The sequence below is a fragment of the Salmo salar genome, chromosome 19 (assembly GCF_965601325.2).
Source record: "Salmo salar chromosome 19, fSalSal1, whole genome shotgun sequence".
In the NCBI taxonomy this organism is placed as follows: domain Eukaryota; kingdom Metazoa; phylum Chordata; class Actinopteri; order Salmoniformes; family Salmonidae; genus Salmo; species Salmo salar.
In genome coordinates this window covers 68,835,773-68,851,833 of record NC_138309.1, presented here as the reverse complement: position 1 = coordinate 68,851,833, position 16,061 = coordinate 68,835,773, and positions in this window count along the sequence as shown.

Here is a 16,061-nt window from a genome sequence, read left to right as displayed (position 1 = left end):
GGTGGCCTTCTGAAGCCAGGATTCAGACACGGCTAGGACATCCGGGTTGGCAGAGTGTGCTAAAGCAGTGAGTAAAACAAACTTTGGGAGGAGGCTTCTAATGTTAACATGCATGAAACCAAGGCTTTTACGGTTACAGAAGTCAACAAATGAGGGTACGGCTAAAGGCTATAAGAACTGGTTGTCTAGTGCGTTCGGAACAGAGTAAAACTAACAGGTTTCTGGGCGCGGAAGAATAGATTCAAGGCATAATGTACAGACAAGGGTATGGTAGGATGTGAATACAGTGGAGGTGGGAGGTGAAACAGAAGGGCTCGCTAAGGCATATTGAGCAGGGCTGGAGGCTCTACAGTGAAATAAGACAATAATCATTAACCAAAACAGCAATGGACAAGCGATATTGACATTAGGGAGAGGCGTAGCCGAGTGATCATAGGGACCGCTGGGAAGCATAGGGGGACGTCGCGACGGAAAAAGTCTGTTGTAACCCTCTCGGACGGTTAATTCAGCAGACCAGACGTGTTTGATTGGCAGGGCTCTGTGTAGGCGGTAAAAGGGTCCAGGCCAATTGGCAAAATAGGTATTGTAGCCCAAGGAGTGGCTGATGGACCTCTTCAGCTAGCCGGGAGATGGGCCTAGCACGAGGCTAGCTCCAGGCTCACTGGTGCTTGCTTCGGGACAGAGACGTTAGCTAGGGGGTAGCCACTCAGATAGCAGGTAGCTAGCTGCGATGATCCAGGTGAAAAGGTTCAGGGCTTACGGTAAGAAACCGGAGATGTGGAGAAAAAGCAGTCCGGTATGCTCTGGGTTGAATCGCGCTGGGCATACTGGCAGGAGTTGACCAGGCTAAGGTTAGTTGATGACCGCTAGCAGTGGCTAACTGACTACTAGCTAGTAGCTAGTTAGCTGGCTAGCTTCTGTTGGGAGTTCTGGTTCTAAAGTATAAAAAATTGCAGATCCATACCGCATTGGGTGAGGCGGGTTGCAGGAGAACATTTTGAAACTGAGGTTAAAAAATATAAAAAATATATGTGAAATATATACGAAGGAAAAAAAGATATATACACAGGACACGACAAGACAAAGACGTCTGAACTGAGACAGGATTGTGTCGAACATTTCTGCAGCATTGAAAGTCCCCAAGAACACAGCTGCCTCTATCATTCTTACAGGGCATTCAAAAAGTATTCAGACCCCTTGACTTTTTCCAGATTTTGTTATTTTACAGCCTTGTTCTTAAATGGATTAAAGTGTTTTTTCCCTCATCAATCTACAAGCAATAGCTCATAATGACAAAGCAAAAAACATTTTTTGCAAATTTATATACATTTATATAAAAAAACTGAAATATCACATTTACATAGGTATTCAGGCCCTTTAGTCAGTACTTTGTTGAAGCACCTTTGGCAGTGATTACAGCCTTGAGTCTTCTTGGGTATGACCCTACAATCTTCTCTGCAGATCTTCTCTGCAGATTCTCTCAAGCTCTGTCAAATTGTATGGGGAGTGTCGCTGCGCAGCTATTTTACAGGTCTCTCCAGAGATGTTCGATCGGGTTCAAGTCCGGGCTCTGGCTGGGTCACTCGAGGACATTCAGAGACTTGCCCCGAAGCCACTCCTGCGTTATCTTGGCTGTGTGCTTAGGGTGGCTTTCCTGTTGGAAAGTGAACCTTCGCCCCTGTCTGAGGTCCTGAGCGCTCTGGAGCAGGTTTTCATGAAGGATCTCTCTCTCCAGTCCCTGCCACTGAAAAACATCCCCACAACATGATGCTGCCACCAACATGCTTCACCATAAGGATGGTGCCAGGTTTCCTCTAGACGTGACGCTTGGCATTCAGACAAAAGAGTTCAATCTTGGTTTATCAGAACAGAGAATCTTATTTCTCATGGTCTGACACTTTTAGGTGCCTTTTGACAAACTCCAAGCGGGCTGTCATGTGCCTTTTACTGAGGAGTGACTTCCGTCTGGCCACTTAACCATAAAGGCTTGATTGAGGTGCTGCAGAGATGGTTGTCCTGTGATAGGTCTCACAAGCTCACAGTACAGGACTGTAGAGTGCTGAAGCGCGTAGTGCGTAGAAATTGTCTGTCGTCAGTTGCAACACTCACTACTAAGTTCTAAACTGCCTGTGGAAGCAACGTCAACGTCAACTCTTCGTCGGGAGCTTCATGTAATGGGTTTCCATGGCTGAGCAGCCGCACACAAGCCTAAGATCACCATGCGCACTGCCAAGCGTTGGCTGGAGTGGTGTAAAGCTCGCCGCTATTGGAGTCTGGAGCAGTGGAAACGCTTCTCTTGAGTGAGGAATCACACTTAAAAATCTGACAGCCCTTCGGATGAATCTGGGTTTGGCGGATGCCAGGAGAACGCTACCTGCTCAAATTCATAGTGCCAACTATAAAGTTTAGTGCAGGAGGAATAATGGTCTGTGGCTGTTTTTCATGGCTAGGCCCCTTAGTTCCAGTGAAGGGAAATCTTAACTCTACAGCATTCAATGACATTGTAGACGATTCTGTGCTTCCAACTTTGTGGCAACAGTTTGGGAAGGCCCTTTCCTGTTTCAGCATGACAGTGCCCCCGTGCACAAAGCGAGGTCCATACTGAAATGGTTTGTCGAAATCGGTGTGGAAGAACTTGACTGGCCTGCACAGAGCCCATGATCTCAACCCCATCAAACACCTTTGGGATGAATTGTAACGCAGACTGCAAGCCAGGCCTAACGCTTCGAACACACCGACTGCGTCATTGCATCACTGCTACGTAACATTTTGCGCAGCTAGGCAACTATACTGATGCAGGTACCTTTTGCAGATGGTCGCATGCGGTTGTACACATGGAAGAGAGAATCATTTTCACAGTATCCTCAAAACCGTGTCTTTTTGACACAACTGCTGACAGCTACAGGGACATAAACACAAAATATGCTGCTTGGAGACAAGTGTCCACGATAGTAGGATTGCCAGGTCAGCTTAGTAGTGAGCATGTGCTAGATGTGGCTAGTTAGCTAGCTAGCTAACCTAGCTTGCTAACCTAGCCAATGAGGTGTGTGTGTGTGTGTGTGTGTGTGTGTGTGTGTGTGTGTGTGTGTGTGTGTGTGTGTGTGTGTGTGTGTGTGTGTGTGTGTGTGAGAAAGAAAGAAAGAAATAGTCAAATAAATTATGCTAGTTACTACCCCTGATAACTTTATCAAATAATCATGTTTGAAAGAGTGTGAGTATGTATGTCATAAATAGTCATAGAAATGGAAGATACTACTGTACCCCTGATAATTTGGTCAGATAACCGTGTGTGTGTGGGTGTCTATGTGTACAGTAGGTGACATGTCCATGATAGCTATCTAATAACTATAGGTATGCTAGGTAATGGTTTGGCTTATCATGTCTATGTAGAAGAAGACTGTAGGAGGAAGTGGAGAGGACTCAGGGACAGGTATCAGAGAGAGAGAAGGGCAGAGAAAGAGAAGAAGAGGTCTGGGTCAGCAGCTTCAGGCCAGCAGCCTTGGCGCTTCTGCCACATTCTTTCTTTTCTGGATCCATTTATTGTGCCTAGGGCAACGAGTGGCAATTTTACAGCCAGACCCTCTACTACGTCATCCACAAGTGTTGTCGCCACCGGTGCATCAAGACCCTCAATGTCACCTACAAGTGCGACCATCGCCTCCACCGGTGCAGCGAGACCCTCTACAATGTCTACATCATCCACAAGTATGACCACCATCGGTGCAGCCATGGAAGACGATGAAATGGAGGAAGCACCTCTGGATCTAGGACCACCTGAGATTATTATGAACCTCACGGAAGTGACCACTGAGGACCTCGGTGAACAGGATGTGGCCGTGGAGACAGAGAGAGAAACGAAGAGGAACAACGTCACACCAGGCGTCATCGAAGGTTCCAGCCCCCAGATCCACTCAACTCATTTCAGCAGAGGCTCCTCCAAGCCGTCGAGAGGGATGCAGCCCAAGCTGATGCTCACAGGAAGGAGGATGAAGAGACCCTCTTTGCCATGAGCCTGGTGCCAACCCTGAAGAGGCTGCCTCAGCAAAGAAAAGCAGCAGTCAAAGTTAAAATGTATCAGCTGCTTTTCGAAGCCGAGTTCAATGGTACGTTTTTTTTCTTCTTCACATCACAGGTAGTGTCATAAGTGTTGCGACAGTGAAGTAGGTAATTCTTTACAGTATACTCATGTAGGCTAATTGGTATTTCAGATCAAAGTATTAATATGAGGCAAATGTACAGCTGTTGTTTCTAGGTTAGAAAATATCCCAAAACAACAGTTTACTGTCTAAATATTTTCCTGTCATATTCATCTTTATCTCTGAAATACAAATTCCATGAGTAAACAGCAAGTATTACCAACTTTACTGCACTGTTCCAATATTTATGCCTCTAACTACACTATACAAGCAGTATTTAGTTAACATAAATCTCACCTTTTATGGTTTTCTTTTATGTTAAGCTTGTATGTGTTGTTTTTCTCTTCCCTTCCAGAGATGGAGTCCATTTAGCCGACCAGCTCACAGGAAGGACAGGAAGAGGAGAGGAGTTGTCTGGTTGTTGTTTTTGACCTCCCTCATTGTACCTTTCTTTTCACACACGTCCGTTCCGTTTAAATTCAGTCAATTCATAAAGTCATTTGTTTATAAAGTCTCGGGATAGCATTCATTATTAGTGTTACATAGATTTCTGAATTGACAGAATTGAAACTCTGTTATAGGAATTTTATACCTTGATGATAATAATCAATAATCAATTCGCCTTGACTAATGCCCAAGGTTTGTAAGACAATGGGTTAAAATAATTAAGCAAGGACTCAGCTTTCTGCAAAAGGTTTCTGTAGCTTTATTCAGAGAACGTTCTGCCGTCAGGATAACAAAACAGTCATTATATAGTTCTTGCTTACTTACGCACATGCATTTACACACAATCTGTTGGTGACCTGCAACCCCCATAAACTTCTCACACTGTTTGTCACCTTCTGGCTCTTATCAAACTCATACACCGAATAATTCACAGATGCTCTTTTTTAAATGTTTACACGCACACACACCTCTTTCAATAGTTGTATTTTTTTTAAACATTTTTTACAACACACATACCTGTCATGTTCTTTCCTGTACTTGAATACTTATTAAATTATGTTTTCATAGTCAGTTGTTTCATTTGTTTATTAATATCTCATTTAGACTTAATCTGCTAATTTCTTCCCTACACCTTCGCAGATCTAAGACAAGATGAAAGTAAAAACACATTCTCTTCCTAATTCATTTTTTTCCCACCTGTATTTTGTCAGGCCAGTGAACATGGTGGTAAACTGTACTATTTGTATGGACCCTAGGTTACCCTTTCCCTTAGTTATCATACTAACTGTATGTCGTATAACCTTAATTAGTGCTCCTGCTCACCTGATGTACCATGCCAGGTGTGTATAATACTGACGTTAATGAGAGAGGGAAGGGGTTTTAAGGTGTGGTCTTTACTCCCAAATGTCACTTAAATATAGCTTCCAAATGAAGAGAGACAATGATACATAAAGTAATCTGGGGGGAAAATTATATTTTATGGACAACGGTGGATGGTTCTTAAAATAACCTTTGTGTTATTGGGCTCTTCAAAGAGCTGTTTCACTCCATGGCATACTGCCATGGAACTTCACCTGCTGGCGATGAGAAGTAGGTGGTCAGCTTCTCCCTCACCTGGAGTGCCTGTCTGGGGGCGTTGTTGGCACCTGCCCTGGTGACATCAGGTAGGTGACCATTTGGTGTGCCCATCTCCATCCGGAGCGGGTCCTGGAATGACCTCCGGCAGGTAGTTGTGGAGAACACATGTGGTCTTCACGCAGGCATCGACATTTGAGGGGCTGAGACCAAGCACTCTCCGATACATTCTACACCGGGCTGCCAGAATCCAAAAGGTGCATTCAACAACTAACCTTGCCCTGGACAGTCGTTTGTTAAAGATCCTTACAGGCTTTGGCAATGGCAGCTGGCGTCCAGCGGAGGGCCTCATGAGGTTGGGTCTTAAAGGGAAGGCCTCGTCGCTGACGAAGACGTGGGGAACAGGTCCCAGGTCTTCAGCCCCAGGGAGTGATGCAGGTGGTGGAATCTCCAGGGTGCCATCCTGAAGTGCCTGGCCAAAGGCAGAGTCCCGGAGGGTCCCGCCATCACTTCCCTTGCCATAAGCACCAACATCGACAACACGGAAACAGTAGAGGGCATCTACTACAGCCAAGAGTACAACTGAATATGTACCCTTGTAGAATTGCGAACCTGAGCACGGTGGAGCCTGAATTACTACATGTTTCCCGTCAATGGAGCCAAGACAGTTGGGGAAATTCCACCTCTCCAGGAACTCGGCAGCGATGGCCCTCCAGTCTTCCTCCTTGGGGACAGGCATGTATTCACCAACCAGACAGTCCCAAATGGCTTGTGCCACAGAGGGGACAATGTCTGCCACCGAGGACCGTCCAACTCGGAAGCTGAATCCAATGGTCCTGTAGGAGTCCCCTGTCGCCAAGAATCTGAAATATAATTCAAAATAATGATCAGTATTGTGTGTAACTTGAATTCCACCCACATATTCTATCTACTCATATATCTACCTCATTACTGTTTATTATGCTCTACAAATTATATTGTAATACTCATCAACCATCATTAACAATGCCTTGAAACAGTACAATTCAGTCTATGACTATATCATTAAACTATAGCCCAGGCCAACTCTACTCTTAGAAAGAATGGTACTATCTACTTCAAATGGTTCTCTGGCTTTCCCCACAGGAGATCCTTTTTGTTTCCAAGTAGAACCCTATTGGGTTCCATGTATAACATTTTCCCCAAAGGGTTATACCTGGAACCAAAAATGGTTATCCTATGGGGAAAGCAGAAGGACAGTTTTGGAACCTTTTTCTCTGAGTGTATTTGAGTCCAATAAGAATGTAATGAATGACTGTAACTGTCTTGAACAACAAGGGGTCCTGGAGAAGAGTAGCCTACCTTCATCAGAGCAGAAGGCACCCCAATTTTCTTTTCATTTGGTAACATTGCATAATTAAAAAATTATTATAAACCAACTTTGGGAAAAGTTATAGTCCTAATGAACATTCTGTAAAAGTACATCTGATGTCTAATAGGGACTATTAACTAGAGAGCCCTTTAGCTAGCTAGGTTGCACATAAAAACAATGTATCAAATATCAATAGTAAAAACTAAAATAGTTGTATTTTTGAAAAATTTGAATTTTGACATTTATTTGGATTCAAATTTGCCGCTCTTGAAATGCACCTGCTGTTGATGGAGTGCACCACGGGTGGCACGCTAGCGTCCCACCTAGCCCATAGAGGTTAAAAATGTACTAGAATGTAGCTTACCGGAGACAAATCGCCAGGCGTTCAACTGGGCTGATGGACTCCCGGTAGTTGGTATCCATCCGGGCGATCCTGGCTCCAACCATCTGGAGCAGGTGATCGAACTGGCTTCGGTCCAGACAAAAGTAACTTCGGAATTCCTCTCCAAACAGTCGAAGCTCTTGAATGAGACGGTGGGACTCCCCTGCCTGCTTTCGGGACTTTAACCATCTCTGGACCCACACAGTTCTGCGCTTTCGGCGGGGCTGGTCCCGGCCCAACAGCGCAATCAAGACCACCTTCCTCAACGTTGGTCTCATTGTTGAAAGAGCCGACTCTGCCACCTTGACTATTTATTATGCATTTCGCTCCAAAGCAGCATTTTGGAGGGAAATTATATTATAGGCTCTCACAATTCATTTGTGGATGTCATCGAATAAATAATATACTTGGCAAATAAATCAATAAAAAAATGTAAAGAAATTCTCCAGTCAAACTGTTGTTATTATGTAATCCCACTTTGTTTTACTGGATATGTGTGCAACAAAAATTCAACATTCACATTTTGCTACTTTCTGTCAAGTCTATGCATAGAATTTGACGCATACGTTCGATAAATAGAACGTATGCACCACACAGAACGCACTGCAACTGCCTCTGCAACGCAATGCTGCTAGGCAAACGCAGCGTTCCATTGGAAATGAATGTACTTCTGGTGTATCGAAACGCAATAACACAGTCGGTGTGTTCGAAGCGTAATCGCCCAGCATCAGTGGCTGTCCTCAATAATGCTCTTGTGGCTGAATGGAAGCATGTCCCCGATGCAATGTTCCAACATGTAGTGGAAAGCCTTCCCAGAAGAGTGGAGGCTGTTATAGCAGCAAAGGGGGGACGAACTCCGTATTAATATCCATGATTTTGGAACGAGATGCTTGACAAGCACATACTTTTGGCCATGTAGTGTATGATTAAATGTATTTAATAATTTAACCAAATACTGGTGTTGTGGTTATTTTACTATGAGCTGAGGAGGTTTAACATAGTACACCAGTCCTACAGTACGTTACCATTGCAGAACGAGTAGTCAATGTATCATGCCTTGACTACTGCAATGGCTGACAAATTGTGGGATCACAGACCATTGTGTCATGGTAATACATTGTAAACCACTAAAATGCTTTCATGTTCTTTCACTACATGCCGCAAAACCATGGTATATTGACTCCATCCATGGTAGAATGGTCACTACCATGGTCATTACCATGGTCACTTCCTGCCATGATTTTTTGGTCACTACCATGGTAGGAAAATACCATGATATTTCCACTAGTACCATGGTATTTTCCTGCCATTGTGTTTTGGTCACTACCCTGGTAGGAAAATACCATGGTAATTCCACCAGTACCATGGTATTTTCCTGCCATGGTTTTTGGTCACTACCACGGTAAGAAAATACGTACCATTGTATTTCCACCGGTACCATGGTGTTTTCCTCCCATGTTTTTGTTGGTCAAATAACATGGTATTTTCCTGCCATGGTAGTGACGGAAAACTTGTGATAGTACCGTGTTTTATTTTCATTGTACTACCATGGTACATTTTTGTATGGGAATTATCAGAGACGCTTAATAAAGTAACTTAAAACATGTATTTTCTGCTGCTTCCATCACTCGGATCTGATCTGACAGGGTCTGGATACAACCAGGTCTATATGGAATGGGTCAAGTTGTCCTCAGGTCCGTTCGGAACAGGGACTCTATATTTTATAAATGTATTTATGCATATCAGGTCCAGGTGGGAAAGCCAGGTCCAACTTTTTGGAGCCGATAAGACCTCTAAATTGGAGTTATTTTCATGAAATAAACACACACAGTGATTTATTAGACATACAGTGATGATTTAAAAATAAAATTAAAAGGACTGCATGGGGGATTTAATCCTGTCAACTATTTAGTTTATGTCTCCTCGTTGAGGGGGTTGACCCCGGGGGGAGGTTGACCCCTCTAGGTATCCCAAAAATATATTAAACAATAATTTTGAATTGGGCCGTTACTACTGTAGGCCGGAGAAACGCATTGAATAACACATTCAGAAATGGCAAAAAAAGACAGTAAAAAAAGAAATAATAAGAAACAAGGTTTTGAACAATCTTACCCCTTCATTCGGGTAGGATTTGTGTTTCATTTTATCGTCTTTCCTCAACTCACTTGTAGTTTTGTTCATTCAGTAAGTATTGATAAACTTGGCCAATTCCTCATTGTTTTCTGTATGAGAAAATGTAAAGTGTAAGTGTGATATCTTTCGCTCGTTCCCATTCTCTTTCCGATTCTGTCTCAATGTCTCTTTTCCATTTCTCATCTCTCACTCCATCCATCCTTTCAATATGCAAATCAAATGTATTTATATAGCCCTTCTTACATCAGCTTATATCTCAAAGTGCTGTACATAAACCCAGCCTAAAACCGCAAACAGCAAGCAATGCAGGTATAGAAGCACGGTGGCTAGGAAAAACTCCCTAGAAAGGCGAAAACCTAGGAAGAAACCTAGAGAGGAACCAGGCTATGAGGTGTGGCCAGTCCTCTTCTGGCTGTGCCGGGTAGAGATTATAACAGAACATGGCCAAGATGTTAAAATGTTCATAAATGACCAGCATGGTCAAATAATAATAATCACAGTAGTTGTCGAGGGTGCAACAAGTCAGCACCTCAAGAGTAAATGTCAGTTGGCTTTTCATAGCCGATCATTGAGAGTATCTCTATCGCTCCTGCTGTCTCTAGAGAGTTGAAAACAGCAGGTCTGGGACAGGTAGCACGTCCGGTGAACAGGTCAGGGTTCCATAGCCGCAGGCAGAACAGTTGAAACTGGAGCAGCAGCACGGCCAGGTGGACTGGGGACAGCAAGGAGTCATCATGCCAGGTAGTCCTGAGGCATGGTCCTAGGGCTCAGGTCCTCCGAGAGAAAGAGAGAATTAGAGAGAGCATACTTAAATTCACACAGGACACCGGATAAGACAGGATAAATACTCCAGATATAACAGACTGACCCTAGCCCCCCGACACATAAACTACTGCAGCATAAATACTGGAGGCTGAGACAGGAGGGGTCAGGAGACACTGTGGCCCCATCCGATGATACCCCCGGACAGGGCCAAATAGGCAGGATATAACCCCACCCACTTTGCCAAAGCACAGCCCCCACACCACTGGAGGAATATCTTCAACCACCAACTTACCATCCTGAGACAAGGCCGAGTATAGACCACAAAGGAGAAACCTCTACTCCTAAACAAATATCTAAACAGTACAACTACCGAGTGAAAAGAAAACCCCGTGGTGCAGACACGCACCCCTAACATAGTAACACATACAACCAATCCCGCACAAAGACTAGCAGGCAGCGGAGGTAGACAAACCCACTGAAATCAACTAAATGAAACACAGGTGTGACAAAACAGACAGACACAAACGAAAAGGAAAAATGGATCGGTGGCAGCTAGTAGGCCGGCGACGACGACCGCCGAGCACCGCCCGAACAGGGAGAGGAGCCACCTTCGGTGGAAGTCGTGACAGTGGGAGAGGCCACCAGTTGGCCAATTGACCATCACCAACTCAGTGAGATCTATCTCCTTGTCCTTCTTGCCTACAAGCCACTGTGTTAAACCAAGTCCCAAGGAGGGGACTGGTTTGTCTTTGAAGAAGACTTCATATTCCTGTTTTGCCATAATTAAGCATGTGAATCAGAAAGAAAGTGTCATTACAACTCAAAATTCTTCATAAACATGCAGCTGGCTAGCTATTTCCATATGAGCTAAATCCACTGTTTCATTAAGTTATCACATAGCTGACTAACACACTTTGCAATTTAGGTAGCTAATAGCAGACTTAGAAGCTATAGTTTATTATATGACATAAACTTGTATTAAATCATAAACAGCGGATTTGGCCAATATAGATTAGCTGGTCACCTGGCTAGCTACATGTTTAATTACAACCATAGAGACATAACTGTTCTAACTAGCTAGCTATGTCAACACCAACCAGTTAGTGGAGCTTGCTAGCTAGAACCTAACTAGAACCTAACCTAAAGTTAGCTTAGCTAACGTTAACAAGCTATCTCGCTAGAACGAATGTTAGCTGCCTAGTGCTATTTAGCTAGCATTACCTAGCTAGCACCAAATATGATGTATTCCTTTGCTAGCACTAAAGTTAGCTAGTTAAGCTAACACGCTAGCCTTAGCTTGCTAACATTGCAAAGAAACCACTACTTAAGGACACCAATAATAAGAAGAGACTTGCTTGGGCCAAGAAACACGAGCAATGGACATTAGACTTGTGGAAATCTGTCCTTTGGTCTGATGATTTTTGGTTCCAACCACCGTGTCTTTGTGAGATGCAGAGTAGGTGAACGGATGATCTCCACATGTGTGGTTCCCTCCATGACGCATGGAGGAGGAGGTGTGATGGTGTGGGGGTGCTGGTGACACTGTCAATGATTTATTTGGAATTCAAGGCACACTTAACCAGCATGGCTACCACATTCTGCAGTGATACACCATCCCATCTGGTTTGCACTTAGTGGGACTATCATTTGTTTTTCAACAGGACAATGACCCAACACACCTCCAGGCTCTGTAAGGGCTATTTGACCAAGAAGGAGAGTGATGGAGTGGTGCATCACATGACCTGGCCTCCACAATCACCCAACCTCAACCCAATTGAGATGGTTTGAGATGAGTTGGACCGCAGAGTGACGGAAAAGCAGCCAACTCATGCTCAGCATATGTGGTAACTCCTTCAAGAATGTTGGAAAAGCATTCCTGGGGAAGCTGGTTGAGAGAATGCCAAGAGTGTGCAAAGCTGTCATCAAGGCAAAGGGTGGCTACTTTTAAGAATCTCAAATATAAAATATATTTTGATTTGTTTAACATGTTTTGGTTACTACATGATTCTATACGTGTTATTTCATAGTTTTGATGTATTCACTATTATTCTACAATGTAGAAAATAGTAAAAATAAAGAAAAACCCTTGAATGAGTAGGTGTATCCAAACTTTTGACTGGTACTGTATATTCATGACAAGATATAAAACAGTAATTTGTTGATTTTATCAGACACTGTATCGTGCCCTTATACGCATGCCTTTAAGCATTAATCATTCTCGTCTTGTCTTTATGCTTCGGGTCCACAGTCAGCACACAGCTTCGGGGGTTTGTGTAAGCAAGTCCCACAAACAAATCGGTAGCACTGCACACAGTTTTCATGGGCCTTGTTTTGTGTGCACCTGTCGCAAGTGTCGCATAATTTTTCTGAAGCGGTTGTGTGGCATAGTCTCTCGGGAAAAAGTCCACCCCATACCTGTCAGACCAAAATAACTTCTCATCCATATTCTTTCAGCTGTATGCCCCGCAGACATACAAGTGTGGAATAAATGCTTTGAGTTCATCTATAGACATGTCCCAGGTACTGTTTCCTTTTCTGTGCGCAGCAGAACAATCTCTGGTGTTCTGCAACATTTGCATGTCATATAAACTCGTCACTCTTTTCTACCCAAACCGTGCCATCCCTCCCAGACTCCTGTCTCACCATGGTAATTGGGATCACCCTCTCAGTTATCTCTGTTCTGGTTTTTCTGTGGCAAGGCTCAGGCACCGGAGACTCGAAGTCAAAATCAAAATCAGATGAAGACTCTTCATCAGGAACGTAGATTTCAAGCTCAATATGCGTTCCTCCATCCTACTCCAACTAATTTGTTCAGTTCGGCTTGCCATTGTGAACTACACACATTGTATGTTGTGTACTCAGTGTCTGGTTTGACTCTCCGAGGGGAATTATATAACTTTTCCAGCCTTTCATAATAAAATAATTAGACCGCCCACAATTCTTCAATTCTTCATCATCATTACACTATTGTTCTAAATTCAATCATCCTCTTCACCCTCATCACCCTCATCATTCAGATCAATCAAATTCAATCACCCTATTCACGCTCCTCATCAGTCACATGCACCATTATCAATTTCAATATGTTTTCTATCGCCCATTCATCGACTGACAACAGAATAACATATTTTTATTTTATAATGTTACTGTTTTTTGCTGAGTAGCCAGAGCAATGCTGCCGCACGAGTGGTCATGTGCTGAATGCATGGATATTCTTGGAAAAAGTGAAATTTGGAAATAGAGTAGCACCTCCTGAATTTTGAGTTATTTGACAAAGGTAAGTATCATAGAAATTGCAGAACATGCTCTTTCTGATACTATATAGAAATCAATATGTTTTACCTGCATGTGACTCTGAAGGAAGATTTAATAAAGTGATCCTCTTTTCCCTGAATCTGTCAATTGCAAGATGCGCCCATCTCTTCATGTACAATTTGACAACTGATAGGCCTAATTGTCACGTCCTGACCAGAAAAGGGGTTATTTGTTATTATTGTTTGGTCAGGACGTGGCAGGGGGTATTTGTGTATTTATGTAGAGGGGTGTTTGATTTATGTATTCCGGGGTTTTGGTCTATGTTGTATGTTTGTTTATTTCTATGTCTGTTCTAGGGTGTTTAATTCTATGTTTAGGTATTTGGGATTGGGGCCTTCAATTGGAGGCAGCTGTTTATCATTGCCTCTGATTGAAGGTCCTATAATTAGGAGTATGTTTGTTTTGGGAATTGTGGGAGGTTGTTCTTTGTACTGCTATGTGAACCTACAAGAATTTCGTTTGGTTATTGTTTTGTTTTGTTTATTAGTCGTGTTCACAATAAAAGTTAAGATGAGCACTCAACCCGCTGCGCCTTGGTCCAATTACTACGACGACCGTTACACTAATATTGTCACTCATCAGATTATTGTCAATTTAATCTTGTCATAGGCTCTCTTATTATGTGTGAAATTAGTTTATGTATAGTTTAGGTGTAGTTTTGATGGGCCTGCTGTGCAGGCTGACTGGCATTGTTTGTTTCCCGCTCATCAACTTGGATAGAGTCAAGGATATGTTTTGCATTATTCTAAAGACCTAGAATGTTTTTGTTTCCCTTACAATAAATTTGTTTAGTAATAGAGTTACAGTAAATAAAACAGTCCTGTAACACCTTTTTACAAAGTAAAACGTAAAAGAGAATGGTATCAACCTGCCAAAGCTGGGGCTACAGAGTGGCACAGCGGTCTAAGGCACTGCATCTCAGTGCTTGAGGCGTCACTACAGACACCCTGGTTTGAATCCAGGCTGTATCACAACTGGCCGTGATTGGGAGTCCCATAGGGCGGCGCAAAATTGGCCCAGCGTCGTCTGGGTTTGGCCGGTGTAGGCCGTCATTGTAAATAAGAATGAGGTCTTAACTGACTTTCCTAGTTAAATAAATGTTAAATATTTTTATATTTTAAAATTAATTGTCATAACACAAACTCATCATTACAATAATGTTGTTCTAAATTAAATCAACCTCTTCGCCCTCATCATTCAGTTAGGCCTAATTTAAATTTGATTATGAAGTAACTTATGAAGCAATTATCGCCCATTCATCCATTTGTCATTCATTCAGTGAGGAGAGAGAGGTGCATTAGATGGGTACCAATGTGAAAAAAAAACAAGTAAAAAGGCTCGAAATACTTTTCTGTTTGTGATTTTAAAGTTCTGACAAATGAGCAGTGTAAAATACAAACATTTAGGAAATGTCAGAAAGGAGCAGGACACATCTTTTTTGGAGGCGATGTTTTTTCTTTACAAAATCAAACATCAATGGCCGTTGGCCTATGGCGGATTCTAGTGTTAAGAACGGTAAAAAGGCCCCTATTGTTGGAACTACTTCAGAGGTGTCCTTTATCTTCTTCAACTGTCCCGTATATGAAAAGGATCCCTCACAGATGTTACACTAACTTAAATTTTATACGAGTCGGACAAGTTACAACAACATATCAAGCTGAGACTCAGCTGAGAAAATATGTGTTGTACAAGATATAGCTACATAGAATGTTATATGAGAATCCCATGTAGGCCTGTCTCTGACAACAACAAAAAAATCTTGGTTGACCGAAAGTCGTCTGGCAGAATCTGCAAAAGACAGCAGGAGTGGGAGGATTGTTCAAAATTGATTGGCCCAACATTTTTATCGTGTATTTTTCCATATGTGACCGACCGGCTCAAATCGGTCTTATGTAGCAAAATTTGAAATTGTGTTTTTTACATTGGATAAAAGTTTGAGGAACAATGGGAAAGTATTTCTGATTTGAAAGTTAATAAACTTGTAAACTCACTTTTGAGAAAATGGCCTTTGAATGTTTTGGTACCTACTGGAGAGCTCTCCTTTGTCTACACCCATTCAGCATTGTTCACAACCTCTTAAGCCAGCCCCACCATCTCTTTAAGGATTCATACAGTATGTGAGGTGACTTCAACTTCTTCAGTGACAACAACACTGTTGATAGCCGTTTCTTCCCCATCACTGTCATCAGAAGACTCTACAATATCTTCAATTAAAATGTTTTTACCGAAATCAGGATTTCCTCATCGTCTGATTCATTTTCAGAGTCAGAGAGAGTCAGCATGACACGATCATCCTCCAGAAAGTAGCTACAAATTTTTCCCACTGACCTTTGTCAATAGCACCTGATAAATTCAGGGCATCAATGTTATTGAGAGCAGTAGCAACATATTTGCAGTTCTCCATGATTAACGCTATATTTAAAAAAAAAACTGCAGTAGGAAGGATTATCTACGTATA